General features: G+C 40.4%; 1 long non-coding RNA gene across 5 annotated transcripts in view; it reads right to left on the bottom strand.

Annotated features, from left to right (window-relative positions):
• Positions 1-718: 718 nt before the first annotated feature.
• LOC134137991 (uncharacterized) overlaps positions 719-26,680 on the bottom strand; it is a 49,068-nt gene continuing 23,106 nt past the window's right edge. For 2 of the 5 annotated variants that reach the window (XR_009957794.1, XR_009957790.1), the window contains 5 exons: positions 25,969-26,091; positions 25,112-25,217; positions 19,664-19,755; positions 10,332-10,428; positions 4,237-5,397 (listed from right to left, as the gene is read on the bottom strand). This is a non-coding gene — a long non-coding RNA (uncharacterized LOC134137991). Of the gene's footprint in view, positions 890-4,236; positions 5,398-8,913; positions 8,966-10,331; positions 10,429-19,663; positions 19,756-25,111; positions 25,218-25,968; positions 26,092-26,680 lie in introns of those variants that run through there. The other 3 variants (XR_009957791.1, XR_009957793.1, XR_009957792.1) reach the window with 3 other exon arrangements.

Genomic DNA, 26,680 nt, shown 5'->3' on the forward strand with positions numbered 1-26,680 from the left:
TTTCCTGATATAGATTAACTGGTAGAAATATATCAGCAAGTCTGCTTAAAGAATAAGTGTTTTGTAATAACTTAGCTGAATTTTCTTGCTCAGATTATGCTCTTAAAGCAAAATGCAAGGTTTGTCAGTATAACTGCATCCAGGAGACAAAAAATGTCTATCTCACTGTTGCAATTTTTAAGCATAAAAAAGACTTGTTCATAAAAATAGAAATACCAATAATTAATGAATATTTCTGTTCTCAGGTCAATGTAAAGTCTGAGCACTGATATCCATTAGTACTGATAGCTATAGCTGAGTCATATGTTTTCATCTGAATATTGTTATCAAAGAGGTGAAATTGAGCTTGAAAATGCTCTAACTGTTCCTTAATATGTTTCTTTTATATGTTTTAGGCATCTCAAAACTAAGGCTCAGTTTGTCTTCAGAGGTTTCAGGCTTGGACTTCACTCGTTATTTTGTCAAAAAAAAAGTATATAGGTAGAGTCAAAACAAAAAAAGGTGTGTGTGTGTGTGTTTGGAGATGTTTCCTCAGTCTGAATCTTTATATATCTTGTACACTCAGATAGATTAAAAGCTGTGAAAAATGAAGATCCTCCAGTAATGGTAATTATAGATTAAAACATGTTAAGAATAGCGTTCATACAAGCACTTGCAATAGACCAATTTGAAATCTTTCCACAAACACAGGGTCTAATCTGTAACAGAATTGCTTCTCAGGAAGTGCAGCTTAGATGAGTGGACAATGAGGTGGATTGAAAATTGGCTGAAAGGCAGAGCTCAGAGGGTTGTGATCAGCAGTGCAGAGTCTAGTTGCAGGCCTGTAGCTAGTGGTGTTTCCCAGGAGTCAGTACTGGGTCCAGATTTGTTCAACTTATTCATCAGGGACCTGGATAAAGAAACAGAGTGCCTCTTCAGCAAGTCTGATGATGATATCAAACTGGGAGGAGTGGTTGATACATCAGAGGGCTATGCTGCCATTCAGAGAAACCTAGAGAGGCTGAAGAGCTGGGCAGAGAGGAACTTCATGAGGTACAACAATGGCGCATGCCCGGTCCTGCACCCAGGGACAAATAACCATCATCTTTGAAAGGTCCTGGAGAACTGGAGAGGTGCCTGAGGACTGGAAGAAAGCCAGTGTCACTCCAGCCTTCCAAAAGGGCAAGAAGGAGGACCCAGGAAACTACAGGCCGCTCACCCTCACCTCCATCCCTGGAAAGGGGATGGAACAACTCATTCTGGATGTCATCTCCAGGCATATGGAGGAAAAGAAGGTGATCAGGAGTAGCCAGCATGGATTCACCAAGGGGAAATCCTGCTTAACCAATCTGAGAGCCTTCTCTGATGGAATGACTGGCTGCGTAGATGAGGGGGCGTTGTGTACCTTGACTTCAGCAGGGCTTTTGACACTGCCTCCCATAGCATCCTCCTAGAGAAGTTCTGCAAGTGTGTGTTAGACGAGTGGACAGTGAGGTGGATGGAGAATGGGCTGAAAGGCAGAGCTCAGAGGGTCGTCATCAGTGACATGGGGTCTAGTTGGAGGCCTGTGGCTAGTGGCGTCCCCCAAGAGCTCAGGACTGGGTCCCATCCTGTCCAACTTCTTCATCAATGATCTGGAGGAGGGGACAGAGTGCCTCCTCAGCAAGTTTGCTGATGATACGAAGCTGGGAGGAGTGGCTGACACACCCGAGGGCTGTGCTGCCATTCAGAGAGAGCTGGAGAGCTGGGCAGAGAGGAACCTCATGAGGTTCAGCAAGGACAAGTGCAGAGTCCTGCACCTAGGGAGAAATAACCCTGGGCACCAGTACAAGGTGGGGGCTGACCTTCTGGAGAGCAGCTCTGCAGAGAAGGACCTGGGAGTGCTGGTGGATGACAAGTTGACCGTGAGCCAGCAACATGCCCTTATGGCCAGGAACGCCAATGGTCTCCTGGGCTGCATTGGGAAGAGGGTGGCCAGTGGGTCGAGGGAGGTGATCCTGCCCCTCTCCTCAGCCCTGGGGAGGCCTCATCTCGAGTCCTCTGTCCAGTCCTGGGCTCCCCCGTACAAGAGAGACATTGAGCTACTGGTCCAGGGTAGGGCTAGGTAGGTGATTAGGGAGCTGGAACATCTCTCTTATGAGAAAAGACTGCAAAAGCTGGACCTATTTAGCCTGGAGAAGAGAAGACTGAGAGGGCATCTTACCAATGTCCACAAATACCATAAGGGAGGGTGTCAAGAGGGTAGGGTCAGACTATTTTCAGTGGTGCCAAGTGGCAGGACAATAAGCAACGGAAACAAACTGACACATAGGAAGCTCCACCTGAATATGAAGAAAAAATTCCCTGCTGTGAGGGTGACCAGGGCACTGGAACAGGTTGCCCAGTGAGGCTGTAGAGTCTCCTTCTCTGGAGATATCCAAAACCTGCCTGGAAACAATCCTGGGCAACATGCTCTAAGTGTCCATGCTTGAGCAGGGAGGTTGGACTAGATGATCTCCAGAGGTCCCTTCCAACCTCAACCATTCTCTGATTCTGTGATCTTATATGCAGAAAGATCTTGAACATTTCAGCTAACATCTGTACTAGTAAACTAAGCAATGCCAAGCCCTGCATGCTAGTCAAGCAACACAGTTTGGCCAGTTAAGGTCCCGGACTTCAACAGCAACTCTATCCAGACTACTTCCTGGGAATGGTCCCCACCCATACAAACTCCTGTATATTGTCTGGGAATGCTTGGATGCTAGTTGGAGAGGGTCAAACAAGGCCAGGGATGATGCTAACAATTTAACAGTACAGGGTTGAGCTTCATTGCCTGGGAATGATTCCAGTTACTCTTTAATTGTTACAGAGACAGTTTCAGAGCTCCAAAAGTTGAGATTAAGATGATACCTAGCTAAACCTTCTCCCATATTTCTTCTTCTAGCATGGTTTCTTTTCTACTGCAGAACAGGGGGGAAGAGAGAAAAAGAGAGAATTTTAGTGCTGTAATATAAGTATTTTGACACGATTCCTAGGTGGACATGAAAACTGAAGGAATTCTGTGATTTTCCACAGGTTAGCAGCTGTGAATTCAGTTTTCTCCAGAGGGAAGATAAGTGAATGATAGAACAATGTTATACAATAGACTACTTTGTTCATAAATTTAATATTTTAAAACCTTGAGATCATATAAATGAAACAATGAATGTTTGCATTTGTATTTTTCATTACAATAGCAAAATTGAATATGATTGGTTGAAATTTATATGTATATATAAATTGTATATGTGTATATGTGCTTAGCATACTGTATATGTATTGTATATGTGTATATATTTACTGTTTCCAGTTCTGGGCTCCCTGGGACAAGAGAGACATGGAGCTGCTGGAGAAAGCCCAGAGGATGATCAGAGGGCTGGAGCATCTGCCCTATGAGGAACAGCTGCGAGAGTTGGGCCTCTTCAGCCTGGGGAAGAGCGGACTGAGGGGGGATCTTATCAATGTGTATAAGTACCTGAAGGGAGGGTGTCAAGGGGATGGGGACAAACTCTTTTCAGTTGTCCCACACAAACAGGACAAGAGGCAATGGGCAGAAATTGAAGCACAAGAAGTTCCGCCCAACTGTGAGGGGTAATTTCTTCCCTGTGAGAGTGACGGAGCACTGGCACAGGTTGCCCAGAGAGGTTGTGGAGTCTCCTTCTCTGGAGATCTTCAATGCCCGCCTGGATGCAACCCTATCTCCCATGCACTAGGTGACCCTGCTGAGTGGGGAGGTTGGACTAGATGATCTCCAGAGGCCCCTTCCAACCTTACTGATTCTATGATTCTATGAAAAATAACTGATATATTCTTAAATGACTGGTAATGTAATCTGAGAAGAGGAAGAAGGAATGCAAAGTGACAAATCTAAGATAGCAGACTCTTTAGGCATGAGGCTGAAGGTAATAGAAAAACTTATTTCCATATTATGGAAGTCTGTTAACTTTTAAAGCAGTTGGCTGTGGCCGAACCACTTACTAGGAATGAAGCCTGGTACTTGCTAACTCCCACAGTGTGCTTGGGAATTGTTCAGAGATGCTAGATATGCTGGACAACTCAATCCAAAATGTTCTTATCCTATCAATGATAAAATATTAATAAAAAGACAGAGCTCTTGTTTAGAATCGGGAGGACATACCTGATCTTTGTGACCAGTATAAAGTGTCATCCAAAATTTCTTGTATACTAATACAATTTATTTCTATTTCTAAAATGAATCTTCTTATTTTATTGTATGGAAATGCCTGAAAAGCAGACAAAATCAAGTTAAGAAGACAGGAACTTAACCTGCTTGATCAGCTCCTCTACAGATGATGCTGGCAACTTTTATTGAACTATATTGTCCACAACTGATTGAAGTTAAAAGCAACAAGCCTTAATGATGAGCTAGACCTCCTTCTGCATTGAACTATCTGCCTGAACCATGTTAAGCCTTGGAACTGTTTACCATAGCTGAATCTACAGTATGCTAAGCAGTAAGATGCTGGCACAGTGTTCACAGTCTGGTATGAACACTAGGAAGCCGTAGCAATATTGGTCAGTTCTTCATAACTTTATTTCCCAAATGTTCATAATTAAACAATTTTTATTTAAGTAATCAGCATGAAATCCTTAGCTTTGTTTTTGCAACCGGTATTGTGTTTATGGAGCCAAATATTGAAAACTTTGATACTGAATACCTTGTATGTGTTAATTTTGGCAACCTCTAAAGATTCTGTAGATGCCTTGCTATGTTACCACCACCCACTCTTCAACCCCCCTGGCCATCAGTCACTCCAAACCACTGAGACATGTTTCTCTTTTAATACTTTCTTACAGTATTTCTCATGAAAATCACAGGGAATCGTGTGTGATTTCAGCAGAGTGAAACTTGATCTCAAAGTGTCTGTAGGACCAGAAGTTTTTAAAGAAAACATTTCTTAAATCTTGTGTTCACTGCTGCTTCAGCAGGCCAATTAGACTTGATGGGAATTCTAGAAAGCTGTCGCCAGGCATTGCAGCAGGAATAGCAAACAAGGCCCAAAGCAAATAAACGAATGGGTAAAGTGTGGCCATCCTCAGAACCTCCTAGCTGATGACCTTCTCGTCTTTGCAAAGGGATGGTAGAGGTACTGGATGAAGGGACTCCAGGTTAATTAGATTTGACATTAGTTAACAGCAGCAATTACTAGAGAGTAATTAATCAGGGAAAGTCTCCAAACAGAAGGAGAATAAATAAACGGGCAGTAACATTCTGATCCATTTACCCCCTTAGATAAGGATGTGCCCCAGGTGTCAGGCTGAGGTGGGACTAATCCATCTTGCTCAATTTCTCCCTGGAACTTGGGTGACTCTTCACACATCCATCTTCCCTCACATGGAGGCAAACAAGCATTTGCAAAGCCATTAACAGCGCAGTTCCTATAAAAAGTCAGGACAAAAAAACATTAAAATTCTTCTGATCTCCCCACCTCTTTCGTCAACCTCTTTTTTGTAGGAGCTCTTCAACAAAGCTTTAATAATGCAAGAAAAATCACCTTTCTTTTTTACATTAAGCTAGAATCATTTCCATATTGCAGCAGTGGAGGTTTCTGAGTCCACAACCAGCAGTTTTGCACAGCAGCCGATAACAAAGAACTTCAACTACCTAATCTGCAAATAGCAAATTCCCTCTTTTTTCTTGTCATGTTGGCCAACGGGAGAGTAAGTTATGTGGCACCTCCTGAAAACCTGCAGTGAGCAACATCAACTAATTTAGCCATCAGCTCTGGCTTTGCCGCAAGCATGGAATATAGTTACATTGCCCCGGGGGCAAACTGCTAGACTGTGACTCAGTTGTAATGCAGTCGCTGATCCCCCTGCACTAATCTGCACTAGTCCTGCTCCTGGCACAAGTTGTTTCCACTCCTGTGTGCCAGCTCATGGCTGGTGCAGTGTGAGGAACAGATCCAAAGCTCTGAACGATCCCACCTACACAGATCAGGGCTAACACTACAGAGCGTGCTCTTTCTCCATACAGACAGCTAATAGGTATGAATAACGCTTGCAAGAGAGGGTATTTGCTACCACTTTCTGCCTTGGTTGAGCATGAACTGAATTCTAGTCCTATCCATTCTGTTTATAAAGACATTTTTGCCCATAGCGTATTGCAGAATGTCAAAGAGTTGAAGAGGGAAAAATAAAGCTTGTGCAATATTAAAGGCATAATCTTCATAAAAAGAGATATTCCATTCAGTTGCTTTACTCAGAAGGTCTGACTTTCTCCCAGTAAAATATTAAGAATGATGTTGGGATTGTTTCCATGCATATGTCCACATCTTTCTCATAAAAAAATCCCCAAAATATTAAAACCAAACAAAAATGCTGCTCTGTTAGTCTAATATTATGGGCTATACAACTTTGATGTAAGTCTATCTACAGACCATATTCTTTTCTATGAAGATAGATTTAAACAACTCTAATGCAATGCTCCTCTTAAATAACTACAGAAAATCACAATTAAATAAATATCCCTTGATAGTTTAGCTTTTACTTAGCTGCCAACATGTTTGTGGGGAAGAAACGAGTAAAACTTTAATTATAAAAGTATGGCTATTTCCAAATATTTTACTGAAAGAAGGTAAATTTATAAAACTTTATAGAAGTGGCAAAAGCCACTGTGGAAAAGAAAAAAGGAAGAAAGGAAAAGAGGACTTGGTCAAAAATAAACATAGAAGAACAAGTTACGAAAATGAAGAGTAATACATCTAAATCACTGCACTCTGATTTCCAGTTAGCTTTGGAGCATACTTTATACCACTAAATTAAAAATGGGCAATGCACCCTTGTGGAAAATGAGAACACAATGCATAGAAAGTCTGTTGGTGAAACCCTGGCTCCACTGAAGCCAAAGGCAAAATTCCCATTGACCTGAGCGATGCTGGAGTTTTTCTCTACACACAAAAACTCCCATTGACTTTGAGAAGCAGGTCTGAAACCCCTATTAATCTTTCATATTTTCTTTTTAGAATGTTTTTCATCATCAGAAACATATATTGTATGGTGAATATAGTAATTTAACAATGGATATGAAAAGAGTATGAAAGACATGAAGTTTTGTTCAAAGGTTGACTAGTATGCACTAAGTCTGTGTAACCTAGTAAGATATTTTCAAAATACTAGATGGAACTCCTGCCAAGGACTGCAGGAGAGCAATGCAAGATTTACCCATGTTTTGAACAAGTACGGGATTTGCTCTGTAAGCTGACACACCTTTATTCCCTGGCAGGTAGGAGAGACAGGAAATGCTGAACTGAAAATGGGGACAAGGTAGTTGCAGAGTCTAATGTGGACTGGCATATTATCCAAATTATTTAGGACCTGATGTTCTATATGTCACTGGAAGGAAATAGGAGTGTTTAAGATAGATGTTTCAGGTTACATAAGTGACTGCACCTGTGATCATGGGCAAGTCACTTAATTTTTCTGTCCCTAAATTCCTCACTTCTAACAAGGGCTAACAGCATTCCTTACCTGTGAGGAATTCAGGTTATTATAAATACAGCAAAAAAGGTTTTAAGAAACTGCAGTAATAACAACCATAAAAGTAGACTAGATGATGGCTTATTGCAGATACAGAGGCATCCCTGGGCTCTGTACACTTTGGTGGGAATGTGGGGGAGTGCAACACAGTGACAGTCCTGCTGTTTTTCAGAGCAGATCCCTGCATTTATACAGAGCTACACTGAGAGAAAAAGCTCTCAGAGAACTTCAAAGAGGCTTGGTCACAGCAAGGCATGAACATGGCTGTCCTCCTTTTGGATTCCTGTCAATATACCAGCAGGATGCTGCGTCGCACAGAGAGACTTTACTGACTTCCATTTCCACAAGCACAGGCGTATATGCACCACACTCCACTGCAAATGTTGACATGCTCTTCAGTTTAAGGAATGAGTGACCAGAAATTTTAGGTATAAAGAGCATTGTGAAACAGAGGACTTTGAGATTTCTTTGGGATATCTCTAAATATCGTAAAATATATTTTCTTTCTATTTTTAAGTGCACTATAATGAAAGAAAAATGATCTTTCCTTTTGTAACAGCAGTGCAAGTTGACACTAGACAAAAACACAAAGCTTGGTTTGTTGTTGTTTAAACTTCTTTAATCCTGACTACTGGTGCTTGTGGAGAAGGGAGGCATAGTTGGAGAGAAGCCATATTTTTTTCAAATTGATTAAAAACACCTTCTGAACAGTAAATAACTTTAGGGAGCTGACCTCTGAATCAAACAATACTCCGGAGTTCTGCAGTATAAAATAAGATTCTTTTTCCCAGCATTTTTGAAGGCTGGCTTGTCAAGCATTCTTTTTGACAAGCTTCCGGATTAAAGATCTGTTATTTGCTCCTTGTCAAACAAGTATGCTTCTAGTAGACTTTATAGGTCAAAAATATTCAAGAGAAACCAGCATATCTTTGCTCAGTGTGTGGGTAACTTCATTACTGTTTGATCACATATAGATAGCACTGGAGAAATTGCTGGCATTGTTTCATGTCATCTGATAAAATAGAGCAATAAATTTTACTGCAAGTTGGCAGCAGGAAGAGCTGCTGCAGGTCAGGTCTAAGGTGACTGGTGCTTTTACAAGGGCTGAAGGAGAGACTCAAAATGTAGTCAAAATGTAGTAAGCAGAGACAGCATTAAGCCAAGGAGTTTGGCCCCAGCTTGGTATTTCTGAAAGACTGGCTTCAAAACCTGTAGTTGAAATGGTTTTGTATTTTTCTTGATCTGGCTCCACAAATGGTGCCATCCACATTCAATCCACAACGCCTGTCAATCATCATTAAAAATATCTCCAAATAGCTCAGAAAAGTAGACAGGAAAGCAGGAAAGTGACATATATGAACAATGAGGAAGGTATTTGATATGCAGATATAAGAGTTTACGCTATGAAATGAACTCGCTCTGCAGGGATCACACTTGTTTGAAAGGCTTGGCTCCCTAAATGAGGACTCTGCAAATGAAAAATATTGTTATTTTCGCACATGTCCCTGGGCTGCAAGTGTTTACCTACTGTTAACCCAGATGTCTGCCCAGTTCTGCTTCCTTCTCCTTTTTTTTCAGCTGCAAATAAACTGATAAAAAGTTCTCCTAGGAGAAAGATTTCAACGTTATTTTCCCTCAGTCCTAATGTATCACATTTCTATCACCCTTCTTCCTCAGAGGCTGAGTGGCCAGGCTACTTCAGCTCATCTCCAGGAAAAAGTTTGCTGCAGCTTTTGTATTTCCCCAGACATGTCACTTCAGCAAACAGCCTCCATTACCAAGCCTATTACACTGTAGGGTGAAGAAAGGAGGGACCTTTCATGTTTTTGATGAATTTCCAAATTTCCAATTTGTAAATGAAAGCATCAGTTAGCACTGAGGCCTATTCTGCCTCAGCTATAGATGAGAACACCAGAACCACAAATGTCTTCCATGGGTTCCACTGCAGTTTACAAAGAAAACACAAACATCATTAAAGCAAAGTATTTTCTTCCAAACTGTTTATTCAAGCTCCCAAGAGCTTTAAAGACATCACAGAGAATCTGAATTTCAAAGTCAAAGCATATGAATTCTAGCCTAAGCACTTGAGTGCTGCAATAGACCCATTGCTTCTTGTAAGAAATACCATTTCACAGAAATTAGAGAGTCTATTTGGCATTTTGAATAGGACTTATTAATACCTTGATAAGTATTATGTCCTCTAAATAGGATATAAGCTTATTAAAAGTCAGGTAGAAATATAAATTTTATATCAGCTTTTGTCTGTAAGGCATGAAGCAAAAATGAATTAAGCCTTGAGTTTAAGGCTCATTCATCATGTTACATTAATTCTCCATGCCATGTAGTGAAGGACAGAGAAAAAATAACTAAGAACTTATTGGTTTACTAATTGCTAAAACCGTAATTTTTACAAACTTAGATTGAATAATATATCTCCTCTTCCAGCAAAAGAGAATATATAAACCCAAGCAAATGTGATGCATCCTGGAGTGCAACACTACAGGAAACAGGGCAAAGATGCATTATCCTGGTACTTGCCCCCTGTGATGCTGATACTGGACCTCTTCAGTTCTTGGCATAAACAAGCAGCATCTTCTTGCATAGGTAATTAAAGCACTTAGAATGGACACTGAAAAATGTTTAAACTACACTGGGTAATTTTGCATTGAAGTAAATTTCCAGCAGAGCAGAAATACCAGCTATAGGAAGGTAACATTTTATACTACCATAGTCATTTTTTATCAACAGGTGGCCATTCCAGAAAATTTGAACAACTTTGATGGTCCCCCGTTACTATGTCTAGAGTGACACAGGCTTTGCATCTGACCACTTACCAGAATCCTTTAAATTCAGGTATGTGGATGCCGGATAGGTCCACAATGCAAGAGAATTCTTCGGATAGCTCTTACACCAATCTTACATTTTGTATTACTAAAAGGAAGCAAAAAAATAAAACAATAAAAAGGAATAAGATCTTCTGAATTTCTTTTTATTCAAAGACATACAGTTTGTCGAAAAATGCAGTAGTAACTTTTTCAATTATCAAAATTTTAGGTGCATTTTCAGGTTTTCTGAAAGATAAGCATTTACAATCACCAAAAGTAAAATTCTTATTGGAATATTTTAAATTTTACTGTGTGGGGGGTTATATGTCAAAATAGATAATTTCAATGAAAAAATAGAACTTTCTTTTTTCTTCTGATTTAAAATATTTCAGATCACTATTTCTAGAAAGCTTGCATTCTGATAAAAAGAGATTCTGTCTTTATAAAAAAATTACAGGTCGTCTTCTGTCTGTAAACTTGGAAAGGTAGTAAAAGCTCTGGTATGCTGAACAATTAACAACTGAGCTTCAGTAAAAAGGGTATTCTTCTAGAAAATTGTCATATATATTATTTCTAATTTAACCGGCTTTAATCTTCATCTTCTTGAGCTAAAGAGCATTTTGTTCCATTTCATTGCACAAGCAAGGCCTTTCCTTAAGCCATGACTCAGATACATCAACACTACGAATAATGCAAGTAGAACAGCATTTGTAGAAGCAATACACTTTATTCTGCAAAGCTAATATGAGACAACTCTAATTTGAATGTGGAAAAAATAATAATTTTCATACCTAGAAATAGAGGGTGTTTCTATCTCCATGTGTTTTGTTATCTACAAGGTCTGCTAGTGAGAAGTAAACAAATTATTTATTAAGAGAAGTTAATTCAGTGTATTTGGAGACTTTTCTGTTCTCAAACTGTAAGTGAATTACCTTTTTTTTAAAAAAAAAAAAAAAGACTTTTTCTATAATTAGTTTTAAGGACTAAAGGTTAGTTGTGTAACCTTTGAAAAATTCACACATTCAGAGTGATCAACCTGTTGTTTGGTGGTCCTGTGGCAAGGCATTAGGCCAAGGTTGGTGAGGACCAGGAGGGCTGCCAAAAGCATAGACATTTTCACTGGGAGGAAGCATCCAGATGGGCAGCTTTATTTCTAAGGAACTGACATGGTACAGTTTCCATCTATACCGTAGTATTATTTTACTACTATTAACCACCGTTTTAAACTTTGTCTGCTCAAAGGCTTTTCTAGATGACACAAGTTGACCACACAGGTGACACTCAACTTCTAACAGATACATAGACTCAAACCAAGCCATATTAAGGCAATAAAGCTGCCTGCCTCTAAGTTGGGCAAAGTTTAACCTGTATAAAAATACTTATACTGTATTATAAGTATATATATACTTTCTATAAGTATAAGAGCTTTTTTATGGTAAAACTAAGATAATTTTAGTAATGAACAGCTTTGCTATTTTAAGAACAGTAGAAAAACTGCTTACATCCCTATCTAACTTCACCATTCCTCAAGTGTCAATAACCTGGACATTCTAAATAAAGCTGGCCAGGAAATAGATCTACTTTTTCACAGATTAAAAATAAACAAATAAATAAATACATTTATATGAAATTAAATTATCTAGGAAATTATATTCTAAAGCAATTAGATTTATCTTTCAAAGAATAATAAAGAAAATTCTATAATACAAAATATATTTAAAATAAGTGGCATTTTAAAAAATAAATTGTTTTATTTGTAAAACAGTAAAATGCATAGCTTGTATTTATTAAAATCATTGTTTATTTTTCTTTTTAAAATAATTTCACTAAAAGCAATGTCCTTCTGTAAAATATGATGATTTCAGTGAATCAGCTATTTTCCAGAGGAAAAATATTCCGTGGGAAATTTTCCAAGAAGCTCTAGCTGTGAATATTATGAATTTTGAGGTACTTGAACACAATAGCCAGGAGTATGTGAGATTATACATATATACCTAAGTAATATACAACCTCCTTGAATTTCTTTAACCAGGACTTGGAGGCAAAAGAAGTATTTTATTCATTTTTTTCAGTAGAATATTAGTTGAATTCATGTAAAGTATGCCCTTTTTGTTAACTACTAATATTTTTACAAACTTCTCTTTTTTAATAAAAGGTGTGGGCATATTTCAGGAACCCTTGGGCTACTATATATTTATAAAAGTGTTAGTAAAATATCTGTTCATATTTTCCCGCTTGACAAGGCTGGGAATCATCTATTCTTTCTCACACACACACACACATGCAAACAGACACAATCATGAGTTTGGTAGCAAATCTTTGACCGCAAACAAATAATGAGTGTTGTTGGGAAAATACACAGAGATTTACTTAGGCAAAGTATCATATGAAAGCTAGCTGGCATTATAATAATGGTGTTCAAAATAAATTTTTCATGAGAAAATTGAATAAGCTGAAAAGTACTGGCATGAAACAATTTTCAATAATGAGAAACTTCTTTTAAAAGTAGCATCTTTACAGGAAAAAAAAAGAATCAATGTATTCAACATTTTTTTCCTACAAGTAGGTCAACCAACTGTAACAAGCACCAACATGTTCATTTTTCAAAGGCCACAACACGCACTGCTCGGAGCAGCTAACAGCTTTTGATCGCTCCCAAATTGGAAATACCTGAACTTAGCTTCCTCATACATATCTAGTCCCACAAGCTTCCTGGTGTCTTTATTTTTGCCCATTTTGTAAATCCTTTAAACAAAAATAGAAATGAGGAAACAAGTCCAAAGATGTGAGAACACCACTACGGGGAGGGAAGGGGTTTTAACAAGTTTTTGAGCCAGACACATGTTGCCACATGTTTCACATTACAGAGTAGCGTATTAAGAGTAGACCACCACAACACGCAGGTGGAAGTGTGAGTCTGGGAGCCATTGAAGTTTGAATACTGAGAATTTTCCCAGTGTATCACAATTACAGAAACATCTGTGCTAAATAGCTTTGTGCTGATCTTCTGTGAAAATTTAGTGTTCAACAGCCCTCAACATTTCTAATTTCTTTCTTGTTATGGGGTGGTCTTGTGTAACATATTGTGGTCACTGGTTTCAGAAACATGAAATGGTTTCTTTTTCACACCTTCATTTTGTGTGTATGTTTATCAATTCAGAATTCTGTATTTTCATATATAACTCTTTATGTTTTCATATATAACTTTTAAAAGAAAGTGGAAATAAATTAAGTCTGAAGAATCACAACTTAAAAAATCTATGTGAGAGACAGATCCTGTGCTGGGCTGGAGAGCAATGCACATTCATACCAGCTAAAAATAGTAACCTCAGGGTTAGAAGCCAATCATAGTTCTGAACTGATCAAGCACTGAATGAGGGAGTGAATCTGTGACAAAGACCAAAACAGGTTTTTAAATGATAAGAGTTCAGAAGTTGTAAAATATCATGAAGTGACTTTTCTTATATAATAACGGTGTTTAAGTGATGGCTCTCACTCCCACCTAGGAGTAGCATGGAGCAAGGCTGTGCCAGCCTGGTTATTTTTAGCTGTACAATAAACAGCACTAGCAGGACATCTCTGACTTCAAGAGCAGGTTCCACCTGGAATGAGGCAGAAACAAGAAGAAAGTTTCCCTGAGACTCAATATAGATAGAACCTGCTCCTAGGAAGGTGAAGAGTACCTAGCTTCTCCTCATGTCACCTCTCCCACTCCAGGAACACTTCCGGTAAAAGGCATAACGTAGCCCTGCTTTCGTGGTCATTAAAAAGGATCATTTAATAAACTACTGGATCTGAGCAACATATTTGGTAGGTTGTATCTGAATAGTGTTGGTGACAGTGAAATTGGTCCTCAATTTGTCTCACTTGCCTTTAATGGTATGAGAGGTAGGTGTGAACAGTTGACAAGGATATCTCCAAACCTGCTGAAATGAGAAAAGCACTTCCAGAGCACAGTTTGTCCCATCTCATAATCACCATCTAAGAGGCAGGATACATCACCATCCAGAAGGACTTGTCCTTCTCCACTGACTACAGAATGAACCTCAGCAACCAATTTAAACAAGTTAGCTAACTCCTGAATGGTTAAAGTCAAGGCTAAAGGATTTCATCCTCAATAATTTTGATGGTCAGAATGCATGACAGTTTCTCTGAGGCCCTGCTTCAGCTGTGCTTCAACACAAATTTTCTCATTATTAGAGTGCTAGTCTTTTACTGACAGGCGATTTGTAAAACCTATAATCTACATTAAGGATTAGCTCCTCCCTTTTCCTTCTTACATTCACTACAGTTTCAGCCATTGATTTAAGCACAAAAAGAGGAACAGTTTTTCTAGGATAAGTGATGCTAAGAGTATATCTGGGGCAAGATCAAACCATTAGGCTTGCTTGGTTACATTCCTTTCAAAAGGGGGATCTGCCTATTTACATTATATGTGCAATTATATGTTCAGTCAAATCCAACACAGATGTCAATAAATGTGCAGATGTTGAATAAAGCAAAAAAAAAAAAAAAGGTAGCAGAAGTGGAAAATTCTTTGGGTGGTGGAAGAATAAAATGCATTATAACCTTAAATAATGAACTGTCAGCCAAAAGAAAGCTAAGATTTCAGATCTTAGGTCAAAAGTAGCATTTTGGATTAAGATAGATACCAAAGCAAAATATAAATAATTTATATCAATTATTTATAAAAAGAAAACACAGAATCATAGAATGTTTGAGGTTGGAAGGGGCCTCTGGAGATCGTCTAGTCCAACCACCCTGTTCGAGCAGAGTCACCTAGAGCACACTGCACAGAAACGCCTCCAGATGGGTTTTGATTGTGTCCAAAAATGGAGATTCCACAGCCTCTCTGAGAACCTGTTCCAGTGCTCTGTCACATTCACAGTAGGGAAATTTGTCCTCATATTCAGGTGGAGCTTCCTGTGTGTCAATTTGTACCCATTGCCTCTTGTCCATTGGACACCAATGAGAAGAGTCTGGCCCCATCCTCTACATCCTCTCTTCAGATACTTATATATACTAATAAGATGCCCTCCAGTCTTCTCTTCTCCAAGCTAAGCAGGTCCAGTGCTTGCAGCCTTTCCTCATAAGAGAAATACTCCAGTCCCCTAATCACCTTCCTAGCCCTACGCTGCACTCTCTTCAGTAGTTCCGTGACTCTCTTGTACGGGGGAGCCCAGAACTGGACACAGTACTTGAGATGAGGCCTCCCCAGGGCTGAGGAGAGGGGCAGGATCACCTCCCTTGATCTGCTGGCAACACTCTTCCTAATGCACCCTGGGAGACCATTGGCCTTCTTGGCCACAAGGGCACAGTGCTGGCTCAGTGCTAACTTATCCACTGGGACTCCCAGGTCCTTCTCTGCAGAGCTGCTTAACAATAGATCAGCTCCTTGCCTGTACTGGTGCATGGAGTTATTCTTCCCCAGGTGCAGGACTTGGCACTTCCCTCTGTTGAACTTCATGAGGTTTCTCTCTGCCCATCTTTCCAGCCTGACAAGGTTCCTCTGAACGGCAGCACAGTCTTTTGGTGTATCAGCCACTCCTCCCAGTTTGGCATTCTCAGCAAATTTGCTGAGGAGATACTCTGTCCCTTCATCTAGGTTGTTGATGAATAAGTTGAACAGAATTCGACTCAGTATTGACTGCTGGGGTACAGTGCTAGCCACTCGCCTCCAATTAGATTTTACACCACTGATCACAACGCTCTGAGCTCTACTATTCAGCTAGTTCTCAATCCACCTCATTGTCCACTTATCTAACCAGCACTAGCTTTACTGAGATCAAGACAGATAACATCCAGTGCTCTTCCCTTGTCTCCTGAGCCAATCATGCCATCTTAGAAGGCTGTCAGATTGATTAAACATGATTTTCTCTTGATGAATCCGTGTTGACTATTCCTGATCACATCCTGATCTTTCACATGCTTAGAGATGGCAGCCAGGATGAGCTGTTGCATCACCTTTCCTGGGATCGAGTGAGGCTGACTGGCCTGTAGTTCCCTCTATCCTCCTTTTTGACCTTTTTGATGATGAGTGACATTGTCTTTCTTTCAGTCCTCAGGCATTTCTCCAGTTCTCCATGACTTTTCAAAGATGATGGAGAGCAGCCTAGCAATGACATCAACCAGCTCCCTCAGCACTCAGGAGTGCATCCCATTAGGGCCCATGGACTTCTCAATGTCAGGTTTGCTTAAGTGATCTCTAACTCAATCCTCCTCTAGTAAGGGAAAGTCTTCCTTTCTCCCTGATTTCCAGAGTCCTGGATTTCTGAGGGCCAGTCTTAGTAGTAAAGACCAAAGCAAAGAAGGCATTCAGTAACTCTGCCTTCTCTGTATCCTTTGTCACCAAAGCCCCCCATCCCATTCAGCAGCGGGTTCACATTTTCACTAGTCTTCCTCTTGCTACTGATGTATTTGAAGAAGCCCTTCTTGTTGTCCTTCACATCCCTTGCCAGATTTAATTCCAAATGGTCCGTAGCCTTCCTCATTGCATCCCTGCATACTCCTCCCAAGTGGCCTGTCCCCTCTTCCACATTCTATGTACTTCTTCTGTTTGAGTTTTGCCAGGAGTTCCTTGCTCATTCACGCAGGTCTCCTGTCCTTTACTGGACTTCTTACTTATAGGGATGCACCTCTTGGGCCTGGAGGAAGTAATTTTGAATATCAACCAGCTCCCTTGGACCTGTCTTCCTTCTAGGGCCCTAACCCATGGGATGCTTCCAATACAGTAATTGAAGATGTCAAAGTTAGCTCTCCTGAAGTCAAGGGTTGTGATCCCACTTTTTGCCCTTTTTCCTTCTCAAAGGATCCTGAACTTCACCATCTCATGGTCATTGCAGCCAGGACTGCTCCAGCTTTAGCATTTCCAACCAGCCCTTCCTTGTTAGTACAAGGTCCAGCAGCACACTCCTCCTCTTTAGATCCTCTATCATTTGTCTCAGAAGATTATCCAGGAACCTCTCTTATTGCTTGTGCTTTGCTGTGTTGTCTCTCCAGCAGATAAATCTTGTCAGAGATGAGTTTTAGTGAAGTTGGATGCCATGAGTGTCAAAGTCTTGCTTATCTTATGAACTTTGTGAAGGCAAAACTTTTTCTTAACCCACACAAATTTCCAAAATGTTCCTCACTCACTGTACAGATATATCATCTGTTCACTGCATGACAGCTCAGCTATACACAAGAAATCTACTTCAGAAAGAACTCAGTTTCTAAAGGTTCACATTTTGGTCAAAAACAGCCAACGTTTACCAAATCACTTCTCCTCCAAAGAAGCTTTTTCCAAAGCCAGATGGACCTGCACATGAAAATGACCACAAATCCCAGTTTTCCTACTGACATTTTCCCATTTATACTAAGAAAATATTTGGCTCTTCATTCTTCTCCTGAAGCTATTTTAATGAAAGCTGACATAAAAGACAGATTTTTTTAGTTATACTTTTTATGGGAAAAAATAATGATTTTGTGGGATTGTTTTGTTTTTTTTGTTTTGTTTTGTTTTGTTTTGTTTTAGAGGGTTTTTTTTCATTCTCAAGAATTGCTGAAACTTTTTTGCATAGATTTCCACCAAAAATCTCTTTCAGATAGAAACTATTAATATGAACTTTGGGAATTAATAGAGATCAATTAAGAAAACTATGAGAGAATTAAAAAGAGGATAGAATGGGAGAGTTATGCAACTTTAATTTTATTTGTCATTGGTCTTCCAACTATCAGCATCACTAAGAAAAAAGTAAACTACAAATCCTTTTAACATTAATTTATATTGTTGCTCCATATTAGTTTTGTTTGGCTCAATGGAATAAAAGGCAAATACATAAGAAAGTGTTTGTGTTTGAAATGTTGGTTATTTCAAATCAGTCTATTATCAACCCATGAATACTGACCCAATAGAGAAATTAGTTTGATATTTACAGTCATTAGCTTCACGATATCCATTTTGGTTTATATGTATTCCGAAAATGTTCTAAAGGGATTTTTAGGACATAATATACAAAAGCTGACATAATAATGGATTGAATAAATGGTAGGAAAATGCATAAGAGAGCAAATGAAGTCCTGTGCTTTAGGCCTAACATTTCACTAGCTTGCGTCTTGCATTCTAATTTATAAGATTAACACGAACAAAAGATCAGCACAAGATTTGCATTCTAAGATGAAAATTCAGGACAAAGTATGAGAACAACAAAATTATTTAAGCAAAATAGGAGCAAAAATATATTCTTGTGTGTCTTCTTAAGTGAAAAATCAAGGAGAGCAAAAAAACAAACTTTCTTAGCCAATCCCTGGATGGACTGTGTTGTTATTTCTTTGCAATTTGACTTATGAAGGGTAATATAGGTTTCACCCACAGCGTAACTAAGGATCAGTGGGAATGCTGTGGTGTAAAGACCCAATTTCACACTGCGAAATACCTGGAGCCTTACAGAGAGGCACTCATGCAACCTTCACTGCCAAACAACATGGCATGATTCTCATACACACAGCTAAACTTGTCTTCTCCCCATATCAGCATAGCCACATCTAGGTGCCAGACCTTGCCAGGCATTGTCCAGAGACTGTTACTTGACCTGGGCCAAAAACACATCAAAGGCCACGCTAGCAATTTAACAGCAATTGCACGCAAGTGCTCTGGCCTGTGCCCTGGCCTTATTTTGTTCACTAGCACTGACACAGCCACGGGGAACTGATTTGAGGAGCAGTGGTGGAAGAAGACTTGTGCAGAGAAATCCAATGCAGTGACCGTAAAGAGAACTTTTGTCCATAAGCTTTTGTTATTCAGCTTAAAGGCCTACTTCCAGGGCAAAGCTGTACATATTTCAATAGATCAAGTCTCACCAAGGGTTGCCTGAGTTCTTACTGTCTAATAAAGAGTCAGCAAATTTATGTTGTAGTAAAAACAACTGGGAGTAAAATTCCTTTAAAAAAATATTCCATTCATCTGACTACAAAGTAAGTTGCAATAAATACAGTATTGAGAAACAGAGCAGCTTAGCAGGGTTTTAAGTAGTCTCTGCATTCTCACTGCTTCCTTACTGCTGCTCCCACATACACACACGCACACACAGAGTCACATACGCTTCATCGTGCTGCTTAAAGCAAACAGTGGATATGACGAACAAACATTGTAAGCACAGATGTGTCCATTATAACCAGCATGAACTATGCTCATGAGGAGCGCTGTCACTTCTGAAAATCCAAGTGTCTCCGGCTGCGAAAAAGCAGTGGGGTGTGAGAACAAAAGAAAGAGATGTTGTGATTAAGGCAGGGCTAATGGTTCATTAACAATATCCAAGGTCTAGCTCTCCAGCTTAGAAGTTAAGGATTTATTTCAAAATTACCTTTTGGCATTTTTTTGTTGTTGTTCCTTTCTTTTCTCTGCCTTTTGAAAAGGATTTTTAGCTTCATCTCCTGCCCTTTTGTCTGATGGCTCCTAAAATATGAAGCAAATGAAAACATAGATCTAGTGAAAACAACTTTTTTTTCCCTTTCTCATCTCTTTTTTCAAATCTCTCTCTAATTCATGAGTCCAAGAAAAGGATGGAGGGGAGAGGCAGCATTCCTCGCTTCAAGGATGGCCTTTCTTGTGTCCAGCTTGTCAAGCTCAGAGCAACTTTCAGAGCAGGTAGCAGTACTGCTGCAAGCTTGTTCAGGCCTCACCTCACGGCACAGACCTAGAAGCTCAAGTCTGGAAGTAGTTTAACTGCACATACTGAGGGTCTAAAAGTTTCTGAGGTCTGCTGAAAGGAAGGGAGATTGATTTTACTCTAAAGCCATACATCCTGTTTAGATGGAGACCATAACTGTACTGCCTTGGGCTGAACTGATTCAAGTTGAGATTCGATCTTTACAGTAAAATCTGACTTCTGAGCAACCACAGTAATCAAGTGGTCTTATAAACTACATTACACAGTCTATGCCATCATATCAAATGCACTTGTACCAGTAACCTGGGCTACACCAGTGCCTGTTCTCTGGCCTAACACCAAGTAAGAGGGTCTCACCATGGTCACACCATTAAAGTCTCTTCTCCAGCAAAATAGTGTGGTCCATCTGAATTTCCTATTGGAGGTTATCCTGTCCCCATTCTAATTCCTGAACTATGTCCAAAATTGTTTGGAAAAGTGCTAATTGAAAAAAAAAGTGAAGTGAAAAGCACTTTGAAAAAGTGCTAGTATGAACAAGAACACAACCAAGAGGTCAATGGAAGTGATTTTCCCATTTATTCAGCCCTCATTAGATGACATTTAGATACTGAGTCCAATTTAAACCACCCAGTACAAAAAAGACATTGATAAACTGGAATGAGTTTAGCAAAGGGCCACAAGAATGACCTGGGATTGAAGCACTTGAGCTATGAGGAGATGCTGAGGGAGCTGGGCTGGTTCAGCCTAGAGAAGAGGTGGTTTGGGGAGGATCTAACAGCAGCCTGCTAGTGCCTACAAGGAGATTATCAAGAAGATGGAGTCAGGATTTCCATGGCAGGAGGATGATAGACATAGGACATAAATTGAAACAAAAGAAGTTCTGACCTGGTAAGAAGAAAAAAATGTTTTCACTTTTAGGACACTTACGTTTTGGAATAGGTTGATCAGAGAGTCTGTTCAGTTTCTATCCTCAGATGTTTCCAAGATTGGACTGGATGAAGCCCTGAGCAACCTTTGTCTGATCCCAGAACTGACCCAGATGTGAGCAGGAGGTTGGACTAGAGATCTCCTGAGGTCCCTTCTGATCTGGGTTTACTGACAATCCTATGATCTAAAACTTGGATATGTAAGTCACTCTGTGTTCTCAATGGAGAGAAACAGGCATCTCTAAAGGATTATTCAGCTGACCTAACTTAAACCTCTAACCTGAAATGAATTGACTTGCCTGTGAAAGTGCTTATTTCAATCTATAAACAGAACCTAGGGAAAATAATTTAAATATAGACATCAAACATATAAATAGCTACAGTTTTGTGGGAAGCATCTCAGTCTTGTATTCTATCTCCTTTTTTACCTGCTAAGATTCGAACTTTCCTCTCTAGTGACAGTGTCCTTGGTTACTCCTGGAGGCCAAAGGACAGCAGTAGGACACCTTGCACAGATAGCTGCTATATACATGTCTATATTAGAAAATAAAATGGGGAGAATGTGCTGGCTAAAGAAGTGCACCATAATTGCCCGAACTATTTTAACTGTTAACACCCTCTTTGTCACAGTTGTAGCTCTTGCCAGATAACACTCTCAGACATAAATCTCAGCACAGTTTGGGGACTATTTCCAATAAGCAGTATGAATATCTTATTTGGGACAAGATATCCAAATGAGGGTCTTGCTGTGTGGGTGCAAACCGTGCTGTGCCAAGCAGGGGACACTCCCTGTCCCAGACAGTCCTGCTGCCCTAGTCCTAGCCAGTGGACAGTCTTGAACAAAACTGGTAGGAGTGTAACCCCTTCATGATCACCAGACTTCAGTTTATAAAACCTGCTTTATTTTCCTAATAACTAAATGACCTTCCTGTGCTAGCTTCATGACTGGAGATTAATACACTCTGGGATCACTGCCCAGTCACTTCTGCCAACACAGGAGCCATTCCAGGAGACATGTTCCTTCGACTCCCTGGTTAGATTTCAGTATATTTCAATTTTCCATTTGTAGATTATAATTTTTTCCAGCCCATGCTCTTCTAGTAATGTACTAGGTCTATTGAAAGTAGAATCAACAACAGTTTCCCATGCTAATTCATCTGCCACTGTGGCAGTAACTAAATGTCCACTCGAAATCTTTCTGGATAAATAAATCTTCCCTCATCCTAGTGAGTTATGCAGTAGTTTTCTCTTTGCATCATCCTACTTTAAATATTACACTAAGGTTGTTTGTTAGAGAAAATCTCCATAGTAAAACCCTACAGTTCAGTAATCTGCATCAAAAAATTAATCACAAATGTGAATAATACATCAGTTCGACTCTGATCCTGCCCAATTCTTCATGTATTTTCAACCTGAAGTTCCTATGGGAATGCCCACAAGTTATTTTACAATACTCTAGAACAAATTAATTCCAGACACAGGCAGCAAATCTGCAAGCACTTCCTAGGCATGCCTGGAGGCCACTCTCTCAACTGAGTGGAGCCCTTTAAGCTGCAGAGAAAACACCTCACAACTTAATGTAAGGAAACCACTAAGTGGTATAATGGATCAGGAAATCTCTAGCCTTGCCTGGACAAGCGGTAAGTGGCTTTCTGAGCATCATCTCCCACCAGTCTTCTACTCTAGATGCCTTTTTAACAAACATAATGATATACTCCATAATTTTCATGGTATGTTAGACATTTGGGGAATGTTAGTGTCATAGAAATCTTGCAAAATTAGGAATTCAGTCATCATCTTGGACACCATTTACTTCAAAAGCAGTAATGACGTCATGACTTTCCCTCGGTTGAGGAGGATAGGATTAGAGACCTTCTGGGCAGGCTAGACATCCACAAATGCATGGGCCCAAATGGGATGCACCCACGGGTACTAAGGGAGCTGGCGGATGTTATTGCCAGGCCGCTCTCCATCATCTTTGAGACGTCCTGGAGAACTGGAGAGGTGAATGAGGACTGGAAGAAAGCCAATGTCACTCCAGTCTTCCAAAAGGGCAAGAAGGAGAACCCAGGCAACTCTAGGCCAGTCAGGGTCACCTCCATCCCTGGAAAGGGGATGGAACAACTCATTCTGGATGTCATCTCCAGGCATATGGAGGAAAAGAAGGTGATCAGGAGTAGCCAGCATGGATTCACCAAGGGGAAATCCTGCTTAACCAATCTGAGAGCCTTCTCTGATGGAATGACTGGCTGCGTAGATGAGGGGGCGTTGTGTACCTTGACTTCAGCAAGGTTTTTGACACTGCCTACCATAGCATCCTCCTAGAGAAGTTCTGCAAGTGTGTGTTAGACGAGTGGACAGTGAGGTGGATGGAGAATGGGCTGAAAGGCAGAGCTCAGAGGGTCGTCATCAGTGACATGGGGTCTAGTTGGAGGCCTGTGGCTAGTGGCGTCCCCCAAGGGCTCAGGACTGGGTCCCATCCTGTCCAACTTCTTCATCAATGATCTGGAGGAGGGGACAGAGTGCCTCCTCAGCAAGTTTGCTGATGATACGAAGCTGGGAGGAGTGGCTGACACACCCGAGGGCTGTGCTGCCATTCAGGGAGGCCTGGAGAGGCTGGAGAGTTGGGCAGAGAGGAACCTCCTGAGGTTCAACAAGGGCAAGTGCAGAGTGCCGCACCTAGGGAAAAATAACCCTGGGCACCAGTACAAGGTGGGGGCTGACCTTCTGGAGAGCAGCTCTGCAGAGAAGGACCTGGGAGTGCTGGTGGATGACAAGTTGACCATGAGCCAGCAACATGCCCTTGTGGCCAGGAAGGCCAATGGTCTCCTGGGCTGCATTGGGAAGAGGGTGGCCAGTGGGTCGAGGGAGGTGATCCTGCCCCTCTACTCAGCCCTGGGGAGGCCTCATCTCGAGTCCTGTGTCCAGTTCTGGGCTCCCCAGCACAAGAGAGACATGGAGCTCCTGGAAAGAGTCCAGCATAGGGCTCCGAGGATGATCAGAGGGCTGGAGCATCTGCCCTACGAGGAACGGCTGTGAGAGCTGGGCCTCTTCTGCCTGGGGAAGAGAAGACTGAGGGGGGATCTTATCAATGTGTATAAGTACCTGAAGGGAGGGTGTCAAGGGGATGGGGACAAACTCTTTTCAGTTGTCCCACACAACAGGACAAGAGGCAATGGGCAGAAATTGAAGCACAGGAAGTTCCACCTGACCGTGAGGGGGAATTTCTTCCCTGTGAGAGTGACGGAGCACTGGCACAGGTTGCCCAGAGATGTTGTGGAGTCTTCTTCTCTGGAGATCTTCAAGGTCTGCCTGGATGTAACCCTGTCTACCATGCACCAGGTGATCCTGCTGAGAGGGGAGGTTGGACTAGATGATCTCTGGAGGTCCCTTCCAACCTTACTGATTCTATTATTCTGTGATTCTATAACCAAACTGTTCATACCAGAGGTTCCCAAATCAAAATATATGGGCCTTTAAACTGTACTAGCACTCAAGTCTGCCTATGTGCAATATTTTATAAGGACAGTGCAATAAGTGCTTCAGTGATCCTGTGAGAAACTGCACCTCTGCAGAGCAAAGAGCTATGACTTCCCATTCATTACATACAAATAACATTGGAGCTGCCCCTGAAGCTGCCAGTTGGCATTAACGCCCCATTTTGCACTCTGTGAGCAGGACTACTGCTCCTGGACCAACACTGGCACAGATGTGTGGTTCCATAAGGTAAGCTGTATGGGAAGGGGACAGTGTCACAAGCCTGTATACCAGAAGGGTGTTAGGATCCTGGGGTAGTGTGTCATGCCAGATGCATGGAGTTAAATGAAGGAATACATGTAGGATACAGGCTAAAGGCTTAAAAGAGTTTGGGAGAAAGGTCATCAAGGCAAGGGGTGTGGAACTGGAGTCCTACTATGCGGAAGTTAGAATATAGAAGTCAGAAACCAGGAGCTGCTCCTGTGCTCTTCAAACAAACCTAGTTTGAGAAAACCCTGGTTCATTTAGCACTCTGGTTTATTTAGCACCCATCCTCTGAAAAGATCCCACTGTTGTACATAGACCAGAGCATCAATCATACAAGCTCTCAATTACAAATCTAGGAATGACCTTGCTAACAGCAGTGGGATTGATTGTATGAGTGACATTAAACATGTGTGTTCAATTTGGTGCTACTGTAATATATAATAAATAATAACAAATATAAAAGGAGACTTACCTTTTAGCTGCCATATCTCATCTGTATCTGTAGATCCACAGTCATAAATGCAATAAATATAGCTGACGTTATCCAATATGTATTGAATGTAGATATTCCAGGATGCCTATAAAACACATTGAAAAATGTGAATTGATTACATAAGCAGCTTTTTTAATGAATGAGGCCTATAGATTTTATAGTGTTTCTCTCTCTAGAATCTTGTAAAATACATGGAAGTCTTAATTATGGCTGAAGATATCTGAACTATGTTGGCCTTTGATTTTATAATACAATATGTAATTCCTGTTGGCATAATAAACCAATAAGTTTAGTATTTGTTATAAATGAGTTTAAATTTATAAGTCTATCAAAATACCTCCTGGTTCCTGTTAATGTTTAGGAAATATTTCAGAAATGTTTCAGGTTTCTGGCTGAAAGAATTGCCTTACTCTTTGCTGAGCTTCTGTTGGTCCAGTGTCTTGAAGCAATCAACAGTTATATGTATTATATGAGTAACATGCACACAAACGTTATGTATGGAGGTAAGAGAGATCCAGAAGGAAATGAAGAAAAATAGAAACTAGTTTGTGTGTGTAAGTGCTTCCTCCAGTAAGATGTTTGGATGTAAGAGGACTGTCCTGGGCTAGCTATAAATCACATGCTGCTTTAGAAGGTATGAAATGGAAGGGTTGCCTTTCACACTGCACTTGAAATTCTTGCAGCTCTTGGCCAGGGACTTTCACTTTGGTAAGGGACAATCAGCTAATGAATTTGTACAGTATCACTGTCATGTGCTTAACTGCTGCTTTATGCTGAGATCTCAATTCTTGCTTTTGGGTCATCAGAACTCCTGCAAAATGAGTATGACTTCTCACCCATGGATCCCAGCAGAATGCGCTATCAGCCAGGTGCTGTAGCTGAACATGGTTAAAAAACTGCTCCTTGTCCTTCCTGGATTTTATGCTCCTGGAAAAATCTGAAGCTGTAAACAATGAAACCTATTGTGGGAAGGACAGTAAAAGAAGCAGAGACTTGATCACTGATATTATCTAGTTAAATATGTAATACTAAGAAGCTTTCAATTCTACTTTTAGAATTCAAATTTAGAGCATGTACTAGCACATTCTAGTAATAGTCTATGACAGAAAACTAGTAAAATCTTTTTGTCAAAATACTAAATACCACATAAAGGAGTTATAGATGCTGTATTTAGGTAGATTAGCTAAAGCATGGTACAAACCAGAGTTTCTTGAAATTCTATCCCCAAGACAAAACTAAAATATTCTATGGTTGTTATTTTTTCTATTCTTCAACAAAAATAGATCTTAAAATATGATGCAAATAAAGTGTTCTGCTTCTAAATTATGATGACTTTTGGCTAGCTACATGTTTTCTGTTGAAGTTCACACCATAATTTGAGACATGTTAATTTAGAGTAGGCGTCTACTCCGTCAGCTGTTCAGTAAAACATATATACACTCAAGGCTTTGGAAGCCTGAGGAACATTGTGGATATTGGCTATTCAGCACTAAAACTAGTCAGCTTTTGGTAGCATTTTCTCATTTCAGTTTCTGCAGGTCCAAACCA

The sequence above is a fragment of the Rhea pennata genome, chromosome 3, assembly GCF_028389875.1.
Source record: "Rhea pennata isolate bPtePen1 chromosome 3, bPtePen1.pri, whole genome shotgun sequence".
Taxonomy (NCBI): Eukaryota; Metazoa; Chordata; class Aves; order Rheiformes; family Rheidae; genus Rhea; species Rhea pennata.